We start from the raw sequence: 18,318 nt of genomic DNA on the forward strand, positions 1-18,318 counted from the left end.
TCATGAGTTAAGTAGGGATTTTCCGTATCTCATATTCTAGGTCTGACCTGGCAGAGGCAATGCTTATGTTCTTATGTTCTTTTGTAAGCTTTGTCCATCATGAAGTACAGCGATGGGTCCAAATATCCATCAGCAATCATAGTCAGCAACCATGTACAGTAATTTACGTGTTTAGCTTTGTCGGGCTCTTTCAGTTCTTGCACACATATTATTCGGTTTGAGGTTCAGAGATTTCAGCACTCACTGACACGTCGTTCGTGATACACCAATTTGCTGAGAGAGCCTTTGAGTTGATTTTTGGAGGCTAATTTCAATCCACTGCTGAATGTCAAAGACAACTTTGAGCATCCAGACTGATGCAGGCCTTGATTTCTTCATGTTTGCGACAGAGCCGGTTTGACACCATTTCCGAGCCAGACTCTGAATACAACATTTAGCTAGTGGTTTTGTTCCTGGGTACTTGTCAGCGAAGGCCTCTTGCGTTTCCTTAATCGATCCACTTCACACTTAGCCTTCCACAATCACTATTCGCTACTCCAGGGAAAACACCATCTTTCTGGTATTAGAGGCAGGCTACTTTTCCGTGGCCCACCCTTTAGTTAATCAGGGTTGTAGCTTCATCCCACTGAGACTTATAAGTCAGAAAATAAATATTCTGTCTAAACCAGTGTTTCTCAACTTGCCCCTGGAATACCCCCTTGCCAGTCAGATTTTCAGGATATCCACAATGCATATTCATGAAATAAATTTGCATATAATGGAAGCAGTATATGCAAATCAACTTTATGCATATTCATTGTGGATATCCTGAAAACCTGACTGGCAAGGGTGTACTCCAGGACCGATTGAGAAACACTGGTCTAAATCAAGTCTTGGGGGGGATACATATGGTTATTTGTTGTCAACATCCAAACCACTGAGGTTATAGTAAAAATCTGAATCCTGAATCTTCCTGTTCTGGGAACCGAAAAACTTAGGTCTGAAATATCTTTGCTGAATTTAACAAAATAAAATAGAATTTCATGCTATGTTAAAAATATAAGACTGTTGTGTGGGTTTTCAAACCAATCCTGCTAGGACTTGCATAGTGCATTGTCAAGTCTGATGCGATCTCACCAACATCTGGAATTGGGCAGAGGTAACACAAAGTTCATACTCCAGCTGTAATGTTGTCTCAACTTTAGTGCAAGAACCCAGATTTTAGTCACTACATTACTTCATTTGAATATGCTCAAAATCACTTGCCTAGCCCTACTCCATAGGAAAAAGAATGGGAAAGGTTTCTACAGTATACCGTTTTTGTCTTCTAACTAGATGAAACAACAGAAGAAATATTAATATTCTTCTGTAACTGTACACCACAACCAGTCCCTATTATAGGGTTGATTTAGGGTGCATCATCTCTGCTGTTGACACAGAGCTGTACTGGCTGAGGTCTCCTCTTCTTTAGTGCCATGAAAGGTCAGCCTCCAGCCTCTCCATGGTCCAGTACAGAAGGTTCTCCCTGAGCTTCTGGCCACATCCTATAGCTACACATGTACTCTGATATTCTTGAGGCAGTTCCATTTTCAGCCAAGCAGGTGCCTTCTTGGTACTTAAAAACAGGCAAACTTCAATAGAATTGTCCTCCATGTATGCTGAGATGACCAAGACAGTGAATATTCTATAAAAAAGGGAAAAGGCGAATCAAGTGTTATCTACTGTTTTAGCTTGAGGAATGGTCCAAAATTTAGCAGCTAAGATTTAATACTAAGAAAGTAAAAACTAGTCCTAGAGAAAGACATGGGGGAAGCCACTGCTTGCCCTGGATCGGCAGCATGGAATGTTGCTACTTCTTGAGTTTTGGCCAGGTACTAGGGACCTGGATTGGAACCTTGAGAACCAGCTACTGGGCTTGACGGACCATTGGTCTGTTTTTCTTATGTTCTTATGGATAATTGTATAAAGACATTTTTGCACATATGCATCTTGTTATCCAATTCCAACCACTGTACAAGTGCACACAGCTTTTTCAGATGGTTTCTACTTTGCTATTAGCCCCCCAGATCTATAAAGGTCACCCAAACTTGAATGCCCAAATTTGGGTACGCAGCCCAATCTGTGCGCAAACTAATTAGTTTATGAGTGGCATTGGAAAATGTTCAAAGAAGAGCGACCAAGATGATAAAGGGGATGGAACTCCTCTCGTATGAGGAAAGATTACAAAGGTTAGGGCTCTTCAACTTGGAAAAGAGATGGCTGAGGGAAGATATGATTGAAGTCTACAAAATCCTGAGTGGAGTAGAGCGTGACCCGTGCCTAACAAGTGACATCAGAGAGAGCGCCGAAGCCAATGTGAGCAGCCAGTTTGTGGCTGCTCGCACCAAAGATAAAAAGGCACGGGGAGGAAGGGAAGGGGCGCACACATATAGCGGGGAGGGGGGCGAAGAGCAGGAGGGGTGTCAGCGCCCCGAGGACTGCACCCCCCATGCCCCTCTTACTACACCACTGGCAGGAGGGGCTTATGTGCTAATGGTCACATGCTAATGGGAAAACTAGTGTGAGGCTATTGATAGAATAACTCAGAAATTTTGCCTCTTTACCCATGTGGAAACAATAGCTGAAGTGCACAAGAATGATCCATTTAAGGACTAGAGAATGACACGGGGACAAATATCTCCCCATCCCCATGGGAACTCATTTTCCCATCCCACCCCACAAGTTCTTTTCATGCCCCTACCCCATTCCCTCAAGCTCCATCCTCATCTGCACAAGCCTCAAACTCTTTAACATCATAAGTAGCAACATTCTAGAGCTCAGATTGTGATGTCATAATACCTCATTCCACCAATGCCTAAGCTCTGTCATCTGCACAAGCCTCAAACTCCTTAAAATCATAAGTGTTCGAGGCTTGTGAATAGAGAATGGCACGGTGTTTGTTACCCATGGCTAGCCGCGAGTAGCCGCGGGTAACCCACTAAAACGGGGAAGAAAAAATAGTGGTCTCTGCGGGGACAGGGACAAGGCCATTCACCGCCCTGTGGAGCGGTGAATGGTCTTGTCTCCACAGTGAGGCAATCACGGATCGCGCGGTCCATCAGCCCCACCCACCCGATCGCAGCATTCTGCCATTTCCCTCCCTCCACCTCACCTTATATGCAGAGTTTGCCGGCTTTCTTTTTCGCCCAGCCGCACGCTGGAGTTGATCAATCTTCTCCTCTCCTGTAACTTCCTGTTTCTGGTTGTGTCAGAGGAGAAGATTGAACAACAGAGCAGCTGCGCATGCGTGGCTCTTTGAAAGCGTGCGGCTGGGTGAAAAATAAAGCCGGCAAACTCGGCATCTAAGGTTAGGTGGAGGGAGATGGCGGAATGCTGCATTCGGGCGGGAGGGGGCTGCTGGACCGCGCAATCGCAGGAAGGAGGGAGTGAAAAGGAAAGAGATTCTGGGCCAAGGGGATGAAGGGGGAGAGAAAGAAACCCACAGCAGGAAAGAAAGGGGAGGACAGGCAGGTGAGCCAGATGCTGGAAGCAGGGGTGGGGGGGGAAAGAAAGAGGGAAAAATGCTAGATGGGGTTGAAGAGAAGAGACACATTGGTGTGGAAGAGGAAGAGAGGGGAAATCTGGACACAGGAAGGTAACAGAAACAGGGGAAATTATATGCATGGGGGCTTAGGGACAGAGACATAAAGGGGACATACATGCCATGGGGATGGTATATGGACAAGGGGGGGGCATGCCAGATACATAGGGGAGATATTAGAAATGGGGAAAATAGGAACACAGAAACGAGATTGTTTGGGGACTGAGCTCGCAGGCTCCAGCGGCTTGCACAAATTACATTGTAACGTGCCACGAAAGTAAGAGGGAGGGAGGGAGGTAGATACATAGGCTGTGCGAGAGGAGCTAAAGGATGGTAGAAAGGAACAGATGGTAAAGAAGGGAGGGAAGTATGGTGGTAGAAAGGAATAGAACAGACATTGAAGGAGGGTGGAGAGGAACAGACCCTGAAGGGAACTGTGGAAGAAAGAGTGGGGAGAAGACACTGGAAAGGAAGAAGACAGATGCCACACTATGGGGGAGCAGAGGGAAGAAGATGGGTGCCAGACCAATGGGGGTGGGGGGGGGGTGAAGGGAGAGGCACAGTAACCGAGCAAATGGAAGACGCAGAAAGAAGACACACAGTGAATGGAAGGAATTGATGAGATGAGGAAAGCAGAAACCAGACAACAAAGGTAGAAAAAAAAATTCTATTTATTTTCTTTTTTTTTTTTTTGCTTTAGGATAAAGTAGTATATTAGTTGTGTTGATAAAAATTTATAAACAAAGCCCTGCCAGCTGAACATCTCTTTCTCTAGTTCAGCAGCCAGAACTTTGATTTATAAGGAAGGCATAAGCTAAATATTGCAGTACTGAGGCTTATATATGGATGCTGCGGGGACGGTGACGGGACGGTGAATGGGATGGCAGTGACGGGGCGGTGAAAGGGATGGCGGTGATGGTGATGGGGCAGTGAAGGGAATGGCAGTGACGGGGCGGTGAAGGGGATGGTGAGACGGGGATGGGGCAGTGATGGGTACAGATTTTTTCCCCGTGTCATTCTCTACTTGTGCGGTTAAGGCAGAGCTTACAGGATTGGAGCAGGGACAGCGTGAAAACTCACAGAGATGGTACAGGGAAATTGAGTTCCTGTGGGGACAGCAAAAAATTTGTCCCCATGTCATTCTCTATTATGGACACACTAAAGAAACTTTTTTTTATTGCAGTTCAGTAAAAGGATCCTTATTTTTGCTGCAAAATAGTTAGAAAATGTTTATTACACATTCTCCTCTATGTTACTATTGGCACCAATTCAAAGTGTATCTTATCATTTGCAACCTCTCCTTTTGATCTACAGGACATTGGTTCATTGGTTTATTTTTCTTATTGTAATTTAAGTGTAGCCTAATAAAATTTATGGTAAAAATGGTTAAAAAAAAAAAAAAAGAGCATTCATATTATCTACAAAAATTAAATCATAGAACTAGGTCAAGAAAGGTGAGAGAACAGAACGCTCATATAGCATGACTGAATGATTAAGGTTTTGGATGACATCAATTATTTTTAGAATTAAGGAATTGGGAAATCACTTTCTATTGCGAAAAAGCCTAGAAGAGTCTTATAACAAATACTTGGAAAACAGGATGAATAGGCAGATTTCAGTACTAATTTACTGCAGCGAGCATTCCGAGATATTTAATAGAAATCACATTGGCTAAAGGGTTTTGTTGGCAATATTAATTCCAGGGATCATAAATAAAGAAGTTTATTTGCAGGTTCTAAATAAAGCAAGTTTGAAAATATGTCCTAAATTCAAAGCTGCAAGGCTCATGTACTAAACTGTGCTTTGAAGAAAGCACTAATGTGAATTTCACATACTGTTTTTCTATTAATCCATATGAGGCATGTAGAAAAAAATGGTATGCAAAAAATTGTAACTACATTTAGATGCCCTTTATCTAGGTTTACCAGATTTTTGTAAACAAATATCAAGACCCATGGCCCCACCCCCAGGCCCACCCCATTCTGTCCAGCCTCGCCCCGTTCCACTCGAGTAACGCCCCTTTCCACCCAGCCCCGCCCCTTCAACCTGCTTGCTCATCGGGCATTTGTGCATGCGCTGGTGTGATGCGATGATGCGTGATGTCACCGTGTTGGATCTGCGCATATGCAGATGCCGTTCCGATGTCTCTCGTTACTAGAAGCTTTTCAAAACTTACTTAATTGTACTTAGTAATCACATGGTAATAATTGTTTTCTATTTATTTTTTGGAAGGGGAATAGGTGGAGAGTAGGAATGGAAGTGTTAACCAGCTAGTGTGCTGCCATTCCCATTTGCTAACGGGTTAAGGTGGACTTAGGATTCCTTTTAAAAAGTCGCGATAGAGTTTTCTATCGCAGGCCGGTGAGGTAAATGCTCCGACATCAGAAAAGTGAGAAGCAGTTCCTGACTGAAGGTACCTTCACAAAGAAATGGTACATTACATATGGGGGAAATACCTGCTGTCTGAGATTTGGTTTCGAATGGAATGAAATGTTATTTTTCTGTATCAGGTTTTAAAATGTCCTGGATGATAACTTGAAGGACAGTCTTCCCAGTTCTGGTTTGAGTTTATGCAGGTGAATGTCTTGTGAAGGCTGCCATGGAAATCTAATCTAACATGAGCATTTTTATTCATCTTAACCAACTCGCTCAAGGCAGATTGCAGTGAAAGATTAAAAGATAATAAAAGAACATTCCCAGATTTCAAATACAAAATATCCCAGCTATTGTTTTGTTAAATATAAAGTAAAAAGGTAACCCTTCTGAAATGCATTATAATAGGAAATATCTTGGTAACATGTTCCACAGATCAGGGGCCCCATCCAGTCAAAGATCTTTGCCTGGAAACAGCTTTCTAACACATCACAACAGAAGGAATATTTAACCTAATTTCCCACTTAGATCTCAATTTCCTTGAAGCAAGATATAATGAGATAAAATTCTGACAATAGTCAGAAGGCTGGCTATAAAAAATTAAAAAATAAATATTAGGAGCTTAAAATGTATCCTAGCCCTAACTTGCAGCCAATATAATCTAGCCAAAAGGGGAGGGGGGGGGGTTAGCGTGATCGATAAAACTACCCCCAATAACAGTTTTGCAGATGTGTTCTGGATAGACTGAACTCGCTGGATTTGATAGTCTGGCAGACCCAATAGAATGATGTTATAATAATCCATCTAGCTTAGTACCATAGTTTGCAATATCGTCCTAAACCAGATGGGTCTAACAGCAGCTTCAAATGATGGAGGATTTTTGGTTTATAAAAGGATTTCTTTACTATCGCACTTATATGTTTTTTCCATATTCAACATGAAATCCACAAACACTCCTAAGATTTTTATACATAGTTGTAATGAGACCTCCACTGTAGCAAATTAACCCCACCTTTTACAAAACCACGCTAGTGTTTCAAGCGCCGGTCGCAGCGTTAAAAATTCCGATGCTCAAAGAATTCCTATGAGAGTCGAAGCTGTTACCATCGCGGCCAGTGCTAAAAAACACACTTTGGTTTGGTAAAAGTCGGGGTAAATTTTTTCTCGCAGGACAACCATATTTGAAGCTACCAACTTTTCCTGGCCAGGAGACCCAGCTAGTCCAGGGAGGCACAGAAGAATTTGCAACACTTCTGTCTCATCATAGGCAGCAGAACGCTGCTTGGTTTGGTCTCCCCAGCTCCCGACTCCCTACCTACCTCCTCCAGGTGCTATACTTTTAAATCTTCAGGCAGCCGCTGCGCAGTATCAGCAAGCAGTCCTACCCCCGAAAGTAGAATGAAGTGCTCCGGGGCAGGCTGGCTCGCTTATGCTGCGCAGCAGTTGCCAGAAGATTTAAAAATTAGAACGCCAAGAATCAGGTGGGAGGGCGGGCACCAATTGAGAGACCACCAATCTTTGGAGAGGCCTCCCCTGTTCTGACGCCTATGCGTCTCATGCTGTAGATTTTATGGCTTCTGGTGATCAGATAGGCTACGCCAGTCCTGGCCATTGTATAAACGACTGGTGAGGTGAACTAACAATCCTAGAATTAAAAAGATTCAATCAATCACTTTTTTTTTTTAAGTCTTTATTGATTTTTAAAACTTACTTATACTGCACTGTCCTTAGAAAACTGCAAGTTCACCAAAAAGCTTGCTAGCCTCACCTCTGGCAGATATTGAACATACCTTCACTCATGAATGAAGTTTGTGTTGGCTTTCTTGTGTTTTACTTTTGTATTGGCACTTCCTTTGACTCACATGTCAATCTTCTACAATCATATAGAAAAATCTTTCAAAATAAGAGGTTATGGAAAACTTGGTTCATTCAAAGAAAATATAAAATAATAATGATGTATAATATAACCGCTTAATCGCAAATATGTGTAGAGAGTTCTCAGTCTTAACAGCTCTACCCAGGAACCTCTGTTAATGCGTTGGTTCTCATTTACCCAAACGGGTAACAAGTTGTAAAACATCCCAGGACCCTTCAGTGTATAAGTGTTGAGTGCAAAATCAATAGAACATCAAAATCAAAACGTGAGCTTTCCATAGGCTAAAATATCTAATCAATATGTTTTAGAAAAATTAAATTCAAAAATTCAGTGAAAATCTTCTACAATCTACATTTGCAACAGAACAACCTAATAAAGACAATGAGGTTACAGATTGTGAAAAACGGTGTCAGGTCAAAACCGCAGAAGACAAAGGTGCGCGCCGACAACTGAGCGCAGCGCGGAGGCGCGCACCGAAGAAAATAACTGTTTTTTGGGGGCTCTGACGGGGGTGTGTGGGGGGAACCCCCCCACACTTTACTTTATACAGATCGCGCCGCGTTGTGGGGGCGTTGTGGGGGGTTTGGGGGGTTGTAACCCCCCACATTTTACTGAAAACTTCACTTTTTCCTTAAAAACAGGGAAAAAGTTAAGTTTACAGTATAATGAGGGGGGTTACAACCCCCCAAACCACCCACAACGCCGCCGCGATCTGTATTAAGTAAAGTGGGGGGCTCCCCAACAAAAACCCCCGTCGGAGCCCCTAAAAACTGTCATTTTGTTCGGCGCGCGCCTCCATCTTGCGCTCAGTTGTCGGCGCGCACCTTTGTCTTCCGCGGTTTTGTCTATGAACCGTGAAAAACATTTAAAACAAAACAGGACAATTAAGAGTGTTCTAAGTCTGTTGTAAGAACCAATTTAACGTGGCGTCTAGGACGATTCATACGTGGCCAATTCAGTGCTGAATTGTTGCATGAAATGTCCTGCAATGAACTACCTGGCACCTGTCCCTTAAACGAAGATTCAGCATTTGGGGGGCATATCCCCATATATCCCCCCAATTCTACCCTTCCTCCCCCCCCAAGCAGATTCATTAAACTCTGTGTCCCGGATCATTGTTGGGTGATTCGTAGCCGAGTCTTGCCGGGCGACCGATTCACAACAGTTCCTGCATTCATATGATCTGATCGGACGCATGCCCACAACTGATCCCATGTATCGCTAGAGTGATCGAAATGCATGCACAGGAATCATTTCAATTTGGGCAGCCAGAAAGGAACAGAATGTTCACCCAATCAGTGCTACAGGGGGAAGGAGTTCCTCTGCCCACAGAATGTTGTGCAACCAATCATGTTAGGCACTACCTGTGGCTCTCAGCCCACTTCTGTTAACTCCTCCTTCCTCTCTCTCGAGCTTGGCTGCAATCTCCCACAGCACAGAAAATAAATTTAAAAAACAAGAAGAGCTACGGAATAGAACATGCTTTAAATCTGTGGGTTTAAACCACGTGCTCGCAGAGAGCATGGCGGCAGAGAGCAGGGAGATTTCAGGAATTCCAGGGTGCAGAGAGCAGGAGAGTCAGCAAGGACAGTAACACAGCAAGGACAGCAGAAAAGGGCCATCGGCCCAACAAGTCTGCCCACTCGAAGAACCCTCCCCCCTAAGCACTTCCTCGAAGTGAACCCATATGTTTATCCCATTTTTTCTTAAAATCGAGCACATTGCTGGTCACAACTACCTGAAGTGGAAGATCATTCCAATGATCAACCACCCTTTCGGTGAATAAATACTTCCTATTGTCACCGTGAAATCTCCCACCCTTGATTTTTAACGGATGCCCTCTTGTTGCCCTAGGTCCTGTAAGGAAAAAGATATCCTTTTCCACCTCAATATGGCCAGTAACATATTTGAATGTCTCTATCATGTCTCCCCTCTCTCTGCGTTCCTCGAGAGAGTATAGCTGCAACTTACTAAGACGTTCTTCATATGGGAGATCCTTGAGTCCTGAGACCATCCTAGTGGCCATTCGCTGAACCGACTCTATTCTCAGCACATCCTTTTGATAATGTGGCCTCCAAAATTGAACGCAATATTCCAGATGAGGTCTCACCATGGACCTGTACAACGGCATTACAACTTCAGGCTTTCGGCTCACAAAACTTCTTCGGATGCAACCCAGCATTTGTCTAGCCTTGGATATAGCTTTCTCCACCTGATTGGAAGTCTTCATATCTTCACTAATGATTATTCCTAGGTCCCGTTCTGCCACAGTTCTTGTTAAAGTCTCTCCATTCAGGGTGTAAGTTCTGCATGGGTTTCCACTGCCAAGGTGCATAACCTTACACTTTTTGGCATTAAAACTCAGTTGCCAAATTGTGGACCATTGTTCCTGTAAAAGTAGGTCCTGTGTCATAGTGTCGGGCACAGTGCCCTTATCCACTACGTGGCACAGTTTAGCGTCATCTGCAAATAATGCAATTTTATCTTGAAGTCCTGAGGCAGGTCCCGTACAAAGATATTAAATAGGATTGGACTCAGGACTGAGCCCTGCGGCACTCCACTGATCACTTTCGATGCTTCGGAGGGAGTACCATTTACCACCACCCTCTGAAGTCTGCCACTGAGTGACTGGTCCTCAGCAGTTGCTTCATTTAGGATCGGCAAACCCAATTGGTGTTCCTTCTTCTGTTTAGTGAATCGATGGGTTCCTACTTATGCATGGCATTTCTCCTCATTTGCATGTGCAGATCGGATCATATCGGAGATTGATTGCATAGTTATTTAGTGAATTGGGTTGGGAAACGATCGCATAACCATCGGTACACAATCGGTAAGTTTAGTGAATCTAGCCCATAGTGCGTATGGCATTACACTAGGCTGAAAAACAAACTCCTCTTCTCCCACCCCTTCAATGTATTTTTTGACAGGGATTGATTCACCTAGCCACTACCTAAAGGATCTTCAGTGCAGGCCTTATATAATGACAGAGAAGTGGCAAGACAGAGCTCAGAGGTCTGAGGTCTGAGATTGAGTACTGCGGAATGGGATGATTCATCATGGCCATTTCAGCACGGCTGTGATGAAATGTCCCGCGATGAACCCAGTCTGCTTCCCTGACACCGGTGTGAAAAAATACTCCATTGCTGAGTGTCTGGGTAAGCAGGCGGGCAGGCCTGCCCATTGCTAAACTCTTGCCCCCTTCCTCTGCTCTGCCATCCATTCACCATCCATCATCCCTCCTTTCATCCGTGGCTTCTTTTGGGGGCAGGAAAGAGCCTAACTCTTTCCCATCCCTGCCAGTACTAGAGCACGCACCACAACCGGCCAAAGATTTTCAAAATGGCTGCCAAGACTTCATGGGGCAGCCTTGCAAGACTTCACGAAGACTCAAGAGGCTGCCACATGAAGTCTCGGTTGCCGTTTTGAAAATCTTTGGACCACCAGTGGATTTAGCAGCGGCAGGGGCAGGAAAGAGTTGGGCTCTTGCCTGCCCCCAAAGAAGCCTTAGACGACTAAGGACATTAAAAGATAGGCTTGGGGAGGGTGCCCTGGGTCCCTATTGCAGCGGTATTACCATGGCAGCGGTTCTCGTTCCCATGGCTTTACTATAGAATGGTCTACTGATACCATGGTAATACCGTACCGGGCAAAATTATCATCTCTTTACCATTACTGTACTAATTACTGCTGGTACTGTTGGAATCAGACCGTGTTCACTGCTCTACAAGTTTTATTACACAGTATTCTGGGAGCTTTCAAGCGTTTCTTTTCTTTGTGGTTATATAAGAACAGACCCTAGAAGGAGGTTGTCTGTTACCAAAACATGGACCATGTCAGGTCCACACCACAGATCTGATACTGTGTACCATTTGGATTTTAAAATATATACATCGTTTTTGCTTATGAAGACTTTCTCACAATAAATTGTTTATCAAGAACATTGCCTCCATAGTGTTGTTCCATTTTTGGGTTGCTCCCTTTTCTACTGTGGAACTATTTGGTGAATTTTTCTTGTTTGCCACAGAATAATTTACATAATTTCCAGCAATTACCACCCTGCATGCCAATTTTTCTAATGGGTAATTTTTCCCAACCTCCCCCTTTTTTAAAAAATCTTTATTAATTTTTCAAAACTAACACAAAGTGCCAGGAATTATACAGACATTAATAATCAAAACAAGCACTTATATTCAATCAATAACAATGCAGAAGAAAAATATCCCTCCCCCTCCCATCCAATACATTTAATCAAAGAATAAACCAACAAGATATCCCCCGCTCCCCCGTCCTGGATGTGTATGGAAATAAACAAAAATTAAAAACAAAAGATACCTATAATGAAGTTACAAAGATGTCAACAGGCCCCAAACCAGTTTGAATAAATTGCTATGCCCCAACATATCAGCATTCATCTTCTTATATCTGTATCTTTTTTTTTTTATTGCCTAAGAGCTCCTTTTATGAAGCCGAGTTAGCGGTTTTAGCGCACACAGCTTTTTAACGTGCGCTAAACCCAAGCTACGCGGCTAAAACTAACACCAGCTCAATGGCATTAGCGTCTAGTGCGGCCGGCAGTTTAGCTCGCGCTATTACGTGCGTTAAACCGCTAACACGGCTTCATAAAAGGAGCCCTAAAAGTGGAGTAGGAATACACATTTATACTTTATAAGAAAAATATGAACCTCTCAATGTAAATCATCCTTCTTCTAGATAACAAATAATGTCCAATGCAGAAGCTCAGAACCCTGATTAGATTTTTTTTTCCCCCCCCCAAGTAATGTGAAAGAATTCACAGGCAAAAGAGAAGGTATAGGAATGGTGAAAGAAAAACTGAAGTTCATGCATCCCTGTTTTGCACAGACAACAAAAACAAAAAATTAAACAAACTAATAAAATTTATGAGGTGCCTTTCATATTTATTTGATGAATTTTGTATACGATTATATAAGCATATCTAATGTGAATTAATTTAGTAATCTACTAGACAGACTCTCTAAGAATTTCAAAATAATTAAACATTTTATTTTCTTGACAAATAACAGTTTCAAATTCTTTCTCCACAACATAATGACATTGTTTGAAAGAAAATGTCGGTAAGTCAGCTGCACCAGAGACGTGAAAAGGATGCCAATACTATTTAGCGAAAAGTAAAGATGGATAATTCAAGGCCATGTTTTTTGTGGTACTTCTTATTTTTATGTAATGTAGCACACACTTTAAAATTATATTAGCATGTCCGAACATTGAAGAAAATATAGGATAATTCTAAGCGTCTCTTTGTCAACATTCCCTTTATAAAAAAATAATAAAATAACTCCGAGGGTTGATAAGCTGACAGGTAAGTGGCGTTGCCAGCTCTATATAATAAAACCACTAATTTGTATCTCAATAAAATACATATGCGAAGCGCTCGCTAGGTAAGAAAAGTGTGGGTCTTCCCTTAAATAATAATAATATTATTAATTTATTTTCTTATATACCGCCAAAGCCATGGTAGTTCGAGGAGGTTTACAACAAGAGGAGCTGGACAGTCAGCGATAAGATACAAAACAGAATCAATGAATACAAGTACACTGAAAGCAGGTACAAATAATGCTGGTACAAATAATGCTGGAACTGAGGGTTGATGAGGGGAGTGGATCCCTGGGTGATTGGGCTGTGGTTTGGAAATAGGGAGGGGGAGGAGGCTCCACTTGGTTTTCTAGGTGGTTGGGGAAGGTACAGGGGAGGGGGGTCTCTGAGCTGTCTCTCTGGGGTGGGGGTGGATGGGGGTTCTTGTGCTTGGTGGGACATTGTTGTTTTGCTGTTACTTTTCTGGAGATTGGGTTCCGTGTGTTTTTCTTGTTTACTATCTGTGTTTAAATAAAGAATTACAAAAATATTTTTAAAAAGCTTACTTTTAAAAATAATTCCACACATTTCTCATAAGCAGAATTCGGGTGGGGGAAAGATAAGCCTTGGGAAGAAGGAGACACGGGCCGATCTGTTCAGTTTCATTTAAAAAAAAAAAAAAAAAAATTCAGTATTTAGATGTTCAAGAGAATGAAACAACTCTAATACCCAAAAAGCAGACAATTAAAACTGTCCCTATGACAGAATAATTTTTAATTGACCGATTCGATGCTCTTGGAGCCTTGTTTCATGTCAACTCACCGATAAAAAAATATTAATAATTAAATAATTTGATATGTGGTGGACATGATTTTTTTAGGTGGGGAGGAGGATGAAGGGTGCCCTTCCCGCCTCGTTGCAAAATTGTTGTCAGAGTTTTGGGTATTCTCTAGCTACAGCCCAGCACTTGATACCTCTGTGAGAAATGTTCCCGCAGACTTTCAGTGGAATTTAGCTCCTTTATCGGAGATTTCCTGTGCTGTGTGGATCAGAATTATTTCCGCTCAACTAACTTTTCAAACTATGATGTAACTAATTATGTTTCTGGCCGATCCTTATTAAGTAATGCACTCCTCATTTCCTTCTTCTCCGAGCTTGAAATTGAAAACCAGTATGTGAAACTCACTCTGGAAGATTTTTTTTACAGGTGGACTGAGGGAATTAATTATACTTGAAGGAACTAAAATAAAGGGCAAAGGCCTCTCTTTCTCAGGGAGATTGTTAGAAACAGAGGTATAATAGCGCTGTTACACTCGGTGAATCACGGCCTAATTGGGCTAAACGTATTCTGGGAAGCGCTAACTGCAATGCAAAGGGGATTCCAAGCAAAACATACCCCGTGCAGAATAAGTCAGCTAGGTCTTGCAGCCCCAAACTGTATTTACGTGTGAAAAGTCTGGGAGTGAATGACAGGAGGGGGGAAGGGCTAAAACGCGGACCTCACGGATCTTAACTGCACGTCCTTAAAAATCTGAGGTCGGTGGCACTTTTAGTCTCAGCATAGGTTATGGCTCTGACAGACCTCTATGACACTTTGGCTCTGACGGATCCTAATGCTTTTCCCTCCCTATGCTGAGACTAAAAGTGCCACTGACCTCAGATTTTTAAGGACGTGCAGTTAAGATCCGGGAGGTCCGTGTTTTACCCCCTTTTTGGGAGAAAGGATAAAACACGGACCTAACGGACCTCAACCGCATCTCTCATTTTGGTCTTTCTCTGTGGTTAAGGTTGCTTTCAGAGTAGACCAGGGGTCTCAACGTCCAGTCGGGTTTTCAGGATTTCCCCAATGAATATGCATGAGCTCTATTAGCATACAATGAAAGCAGTACATGCAAATAGATCTCATGCATATTCATTGGGGAAATCCTGAAAACCCGACTGGATTGTGGTCCTCGAGGAGGGACTTTGAGACCCTTGGAGTAGACCAGGGGTGTCCAATGTCGGTCCTCGAGGGCCGCAGTCCAGTCAGATTTTCAGGATTTCCCCAATGAATATACATGAGGTCTATTTGCATGCACTGCTTTCATTGTATGCTAATAGATCTCATGCATATTCATTGGGGAAATCCTGAAAACCCGACTGGATTGCGGCCCTCGAGGACTGACATTGGAAACCCCTGGAGTAGACCAAGGAGCTCAAGAATACTCTGCTTTCTTTCCAGGTTGGAGTAAAGCAGCCTTTCAGAACGTATTACTTAAAACGAGTAAAAATATTTCAAATATTGCACTGCTGCAAACAACCCCAGGGGAGCTGAGAAAGCAAACTCATCCGATTTTTTTAAAGTGTCTTAAAATGTATAGTTCATTCATTCAGTCACACGTCATCTGCAGGGATGTCCAACGTCAGTCCTCAAGGGCCGCAATCCAGCCGGGTTTTCAGGATTTCCCCAATGAATTTGCATGTGATGTATTTGATTGCACTACTTCCATTGTATGCAGATAGATCTCATGCATATTCATTGGGGAAATCCTGAAAACCTGACCTGGCAAGGATGCCCCTGGTAATGTATATCACGGGAGTCAGAAAATAGTTACAATTCTCTTTGTTTTATTTGGAAAGCAACTAAAATCTGTGCTTGCCCGTCTCCAAACAAAAACTATTTTTTTTTTCAACAGTTGTCTAAACATCCACCCTGTTATTGTGGGGTAATATTAAATATCACATAAAAATTAGGAGCCCCGTTATAGCAGGAGCATTGGCTACACACTGAGTCTAGCGATTTTCCACTTTTGTTTGGTCTGTATTTTTCAGACTGGTGTGGAAACTACTTCGTTGGCTGGGCTGAGAACTTTCCAGCAGCCCCTCGTAATCCTTGCATAATAGACGTGCAAGTGGATACTCCCACGGCATGCTTTATGATTTGGGGGGGAGACTCTGTAAGTAAAGAATATTTTATAATACTGTGTCACTCATTTTTCTCTGCAGTAGCAATAATATACTGTGGATGTTTTCCTGATTTGTGCTACTCAAGGAAGCATTTACAATACAGTAGGTGTACTTTTATGTACATTTTTGTTTAACTTGCTTCATTTTGTGTTGCTGATTCTCTCTGGTCTGCTCATTTGACATTATAAGATCTATAGCATCCAGTCAACCATAAAGATACTTGGTGTAATTTTGGATTGTACCCTTACTATGAAAAATCAGGTTGACTCGCTAAAAGGGTTTCCATACTTTATGGAAATTAAGAACTATTAGAGCATATTTCGATATTAACGCCTTTCGATTGTTGGTTCAATCACTGGTCCTTAGCCAGTTGGATTATTGTAACGTGCATCTTGCTGGTACTCAGAAGAATCTTCGGAGACTGCGCATGATTCAGAATGCGGCAGTCTGATTGATTTTTAATTTGAAGTATGATCATGTCACTGATTTCTGTCGCCGATCGCACTGGCTTCCAGTTGAGGCTCGGGTTAAATTTAAGCTCGGCTGTATTTGTTACAAGGCACGAAGAGGTTCAATTCCTGAGTATCTTATGGAATCTTTTTATCATTACAAATTCTAAACATCCTAGAAAATCCCATTCATTATTCTCATTCCCTTCTGTAAAGGGTTGTAAATATAAGAAATTTCAGGATCGTTTGCTATCTTTTCAAGCAGCCTCATGGACTAGGGATTTAACTCACATATTCAAAATCTCAAATTTGTACCAACAATTTGGATTTGCCTTAAAGACGTATCTTTTTAAGAAATTTTTGTAAGTTAGATATAGGATGTTTATTCATTTGTATTATTAGTCTTTGTGAACCGCATAGAACTTAATGATATTTGCGGTGTACAAGTACGTTTTATGTTATGTTATAAAATAGTCAGATACATTAATCAAGGAGAAGGAAAGGGAAAGACTAGGCATAAAGGACCCAATTTTAGTAAAAGTGCCTACATCCGCTGGCACCAATTGCGTTGTAAGGGGGATGCGGGGGGTTTCTAAGGGTGTGGCACCCCTTCTCCTCTCCTCTCCACCCCACCCCCGCTCCTCTCCTTGCTGTGTGTGTGCACCCCTTGACCTTCCCCTCTACCTTTTTTACCTCCCCAGCGTGAGGTTGCTGCCCAGGTCGGCATCGGCGCAATCTCTCTGATGTCACTTCCAGGACCCGCGCCTAAGAAGGGACATCAAAGGGTGAGCCGAAATCGATGTGGGCATGCTGCTCACGCCGGAGAAGTTGAAAAGCTACGGGGAAAGGGAAGGGGTGTGTGTGCGGCAGTGGGGGTGGGGAAGAGGGCGGGGGATGGGCATCACCACTTTGGGCGCCATTCACTCTTACTACGCCACTGGCTGGCACCTCCAAACACAGCACTGGCCATGTGTCAATCACACGTAGGTGCTGTTAAGAGAATAGCGGCTTATGTCTAACATAGGCACTGGTAATGTAGGCCAAGGTTTTGCGAGACTACATTACTGGCACCTATGTTTGATGAGAATCGCACCTGTAAAGGCACCTAGTGGCACCTAAGGTCATTTCTGGTGCAAACCACACCTACTGTGTGACCTTAGGCACCTTTAGGCACCTCTGTAGACATAATTATCCTTTATGGTAGGCGCCTATAGGCGCCTACATATTTGTAATGACTTTAATTGGTTTTAAATAGGACAGCCAATTACTGTGTTAACACCAATTAAAACAATTAAGTTAGGCAATCATAGGGAATATAGGGTCACCTATCTAGCCCAAAGAGAAAAATGTCATTAGGGAGTGCCTGTTTTAATAAGACTATAAGGCAAAGGCCATAGGAACACAATTTGGTTTGGGGACTCTTAGGCTCCGCCCAGCTTCTGACTCCCCCACACACCTCCTCCCTGTCACTGTAATTGTAAGTCTTTGGACAGCCGCCGCACAGCGTCAACAAGCAGGCCTGCCCTGGCTGTCCGAAAGTCTTAAAATGACAGCAACCGGAAGGAGGTGGGGAGGGGGGGGATAGAGCCGACCATAACCAACTTCTCTGACCGAGTGCCAATTTTGGGGGAGGCTATGGCTCCTGTGGCATTCCCTGTTCCGATACCCAAGGCAAAGGCAATGGAACGCCTGTTTGGAAGGAAAGGCTATTCACTCCGATCTCTGGCCCTGTTCCCAAATTCTCTAGCTGAGGATGTTGTGCTGGAAAAAAATTGGTGCCCCCC

The 18,318-nt window shown here is 43.0% G+C and overlaps 1 long non-coding RNA gene across 1 annotated transcript; it reads right to left on the reverse strand.

Moving 5' to 3' along the window:
• Window positions 1–763: 763 nt before the first annotated feature.
• LOC117360613 lies at window positions 764–14,270 on the reverse strand. Its single transcript, XR_004539462.1, has 2 exons — window positions 14,114–14,270; window positions 764–1,663 (listed from the first exon to the last, which is right to left on the reverse strand). It is a non-coding gene; the product is annotated as an uncharacterized LOC117360613 (long non-coding RNA).
• Window positions 14,271–18,318: the final 4,048 nt, after the last annotated feature.

The sequence above is a fragment of the Geotrypetes seraphini genome, chromosome 5, assembly GCF_902459505.1.
Source record: "Geotrypetes seraphini chromosome 5, aGeoSer1.1, whole genome shotgun sequence".
NCBI lineage: Eukaryota > Metazoa > Chordata > Amphibia > Gymnophiona > Dermophiidae > Geotrypetes > Geotrypetes seraphini.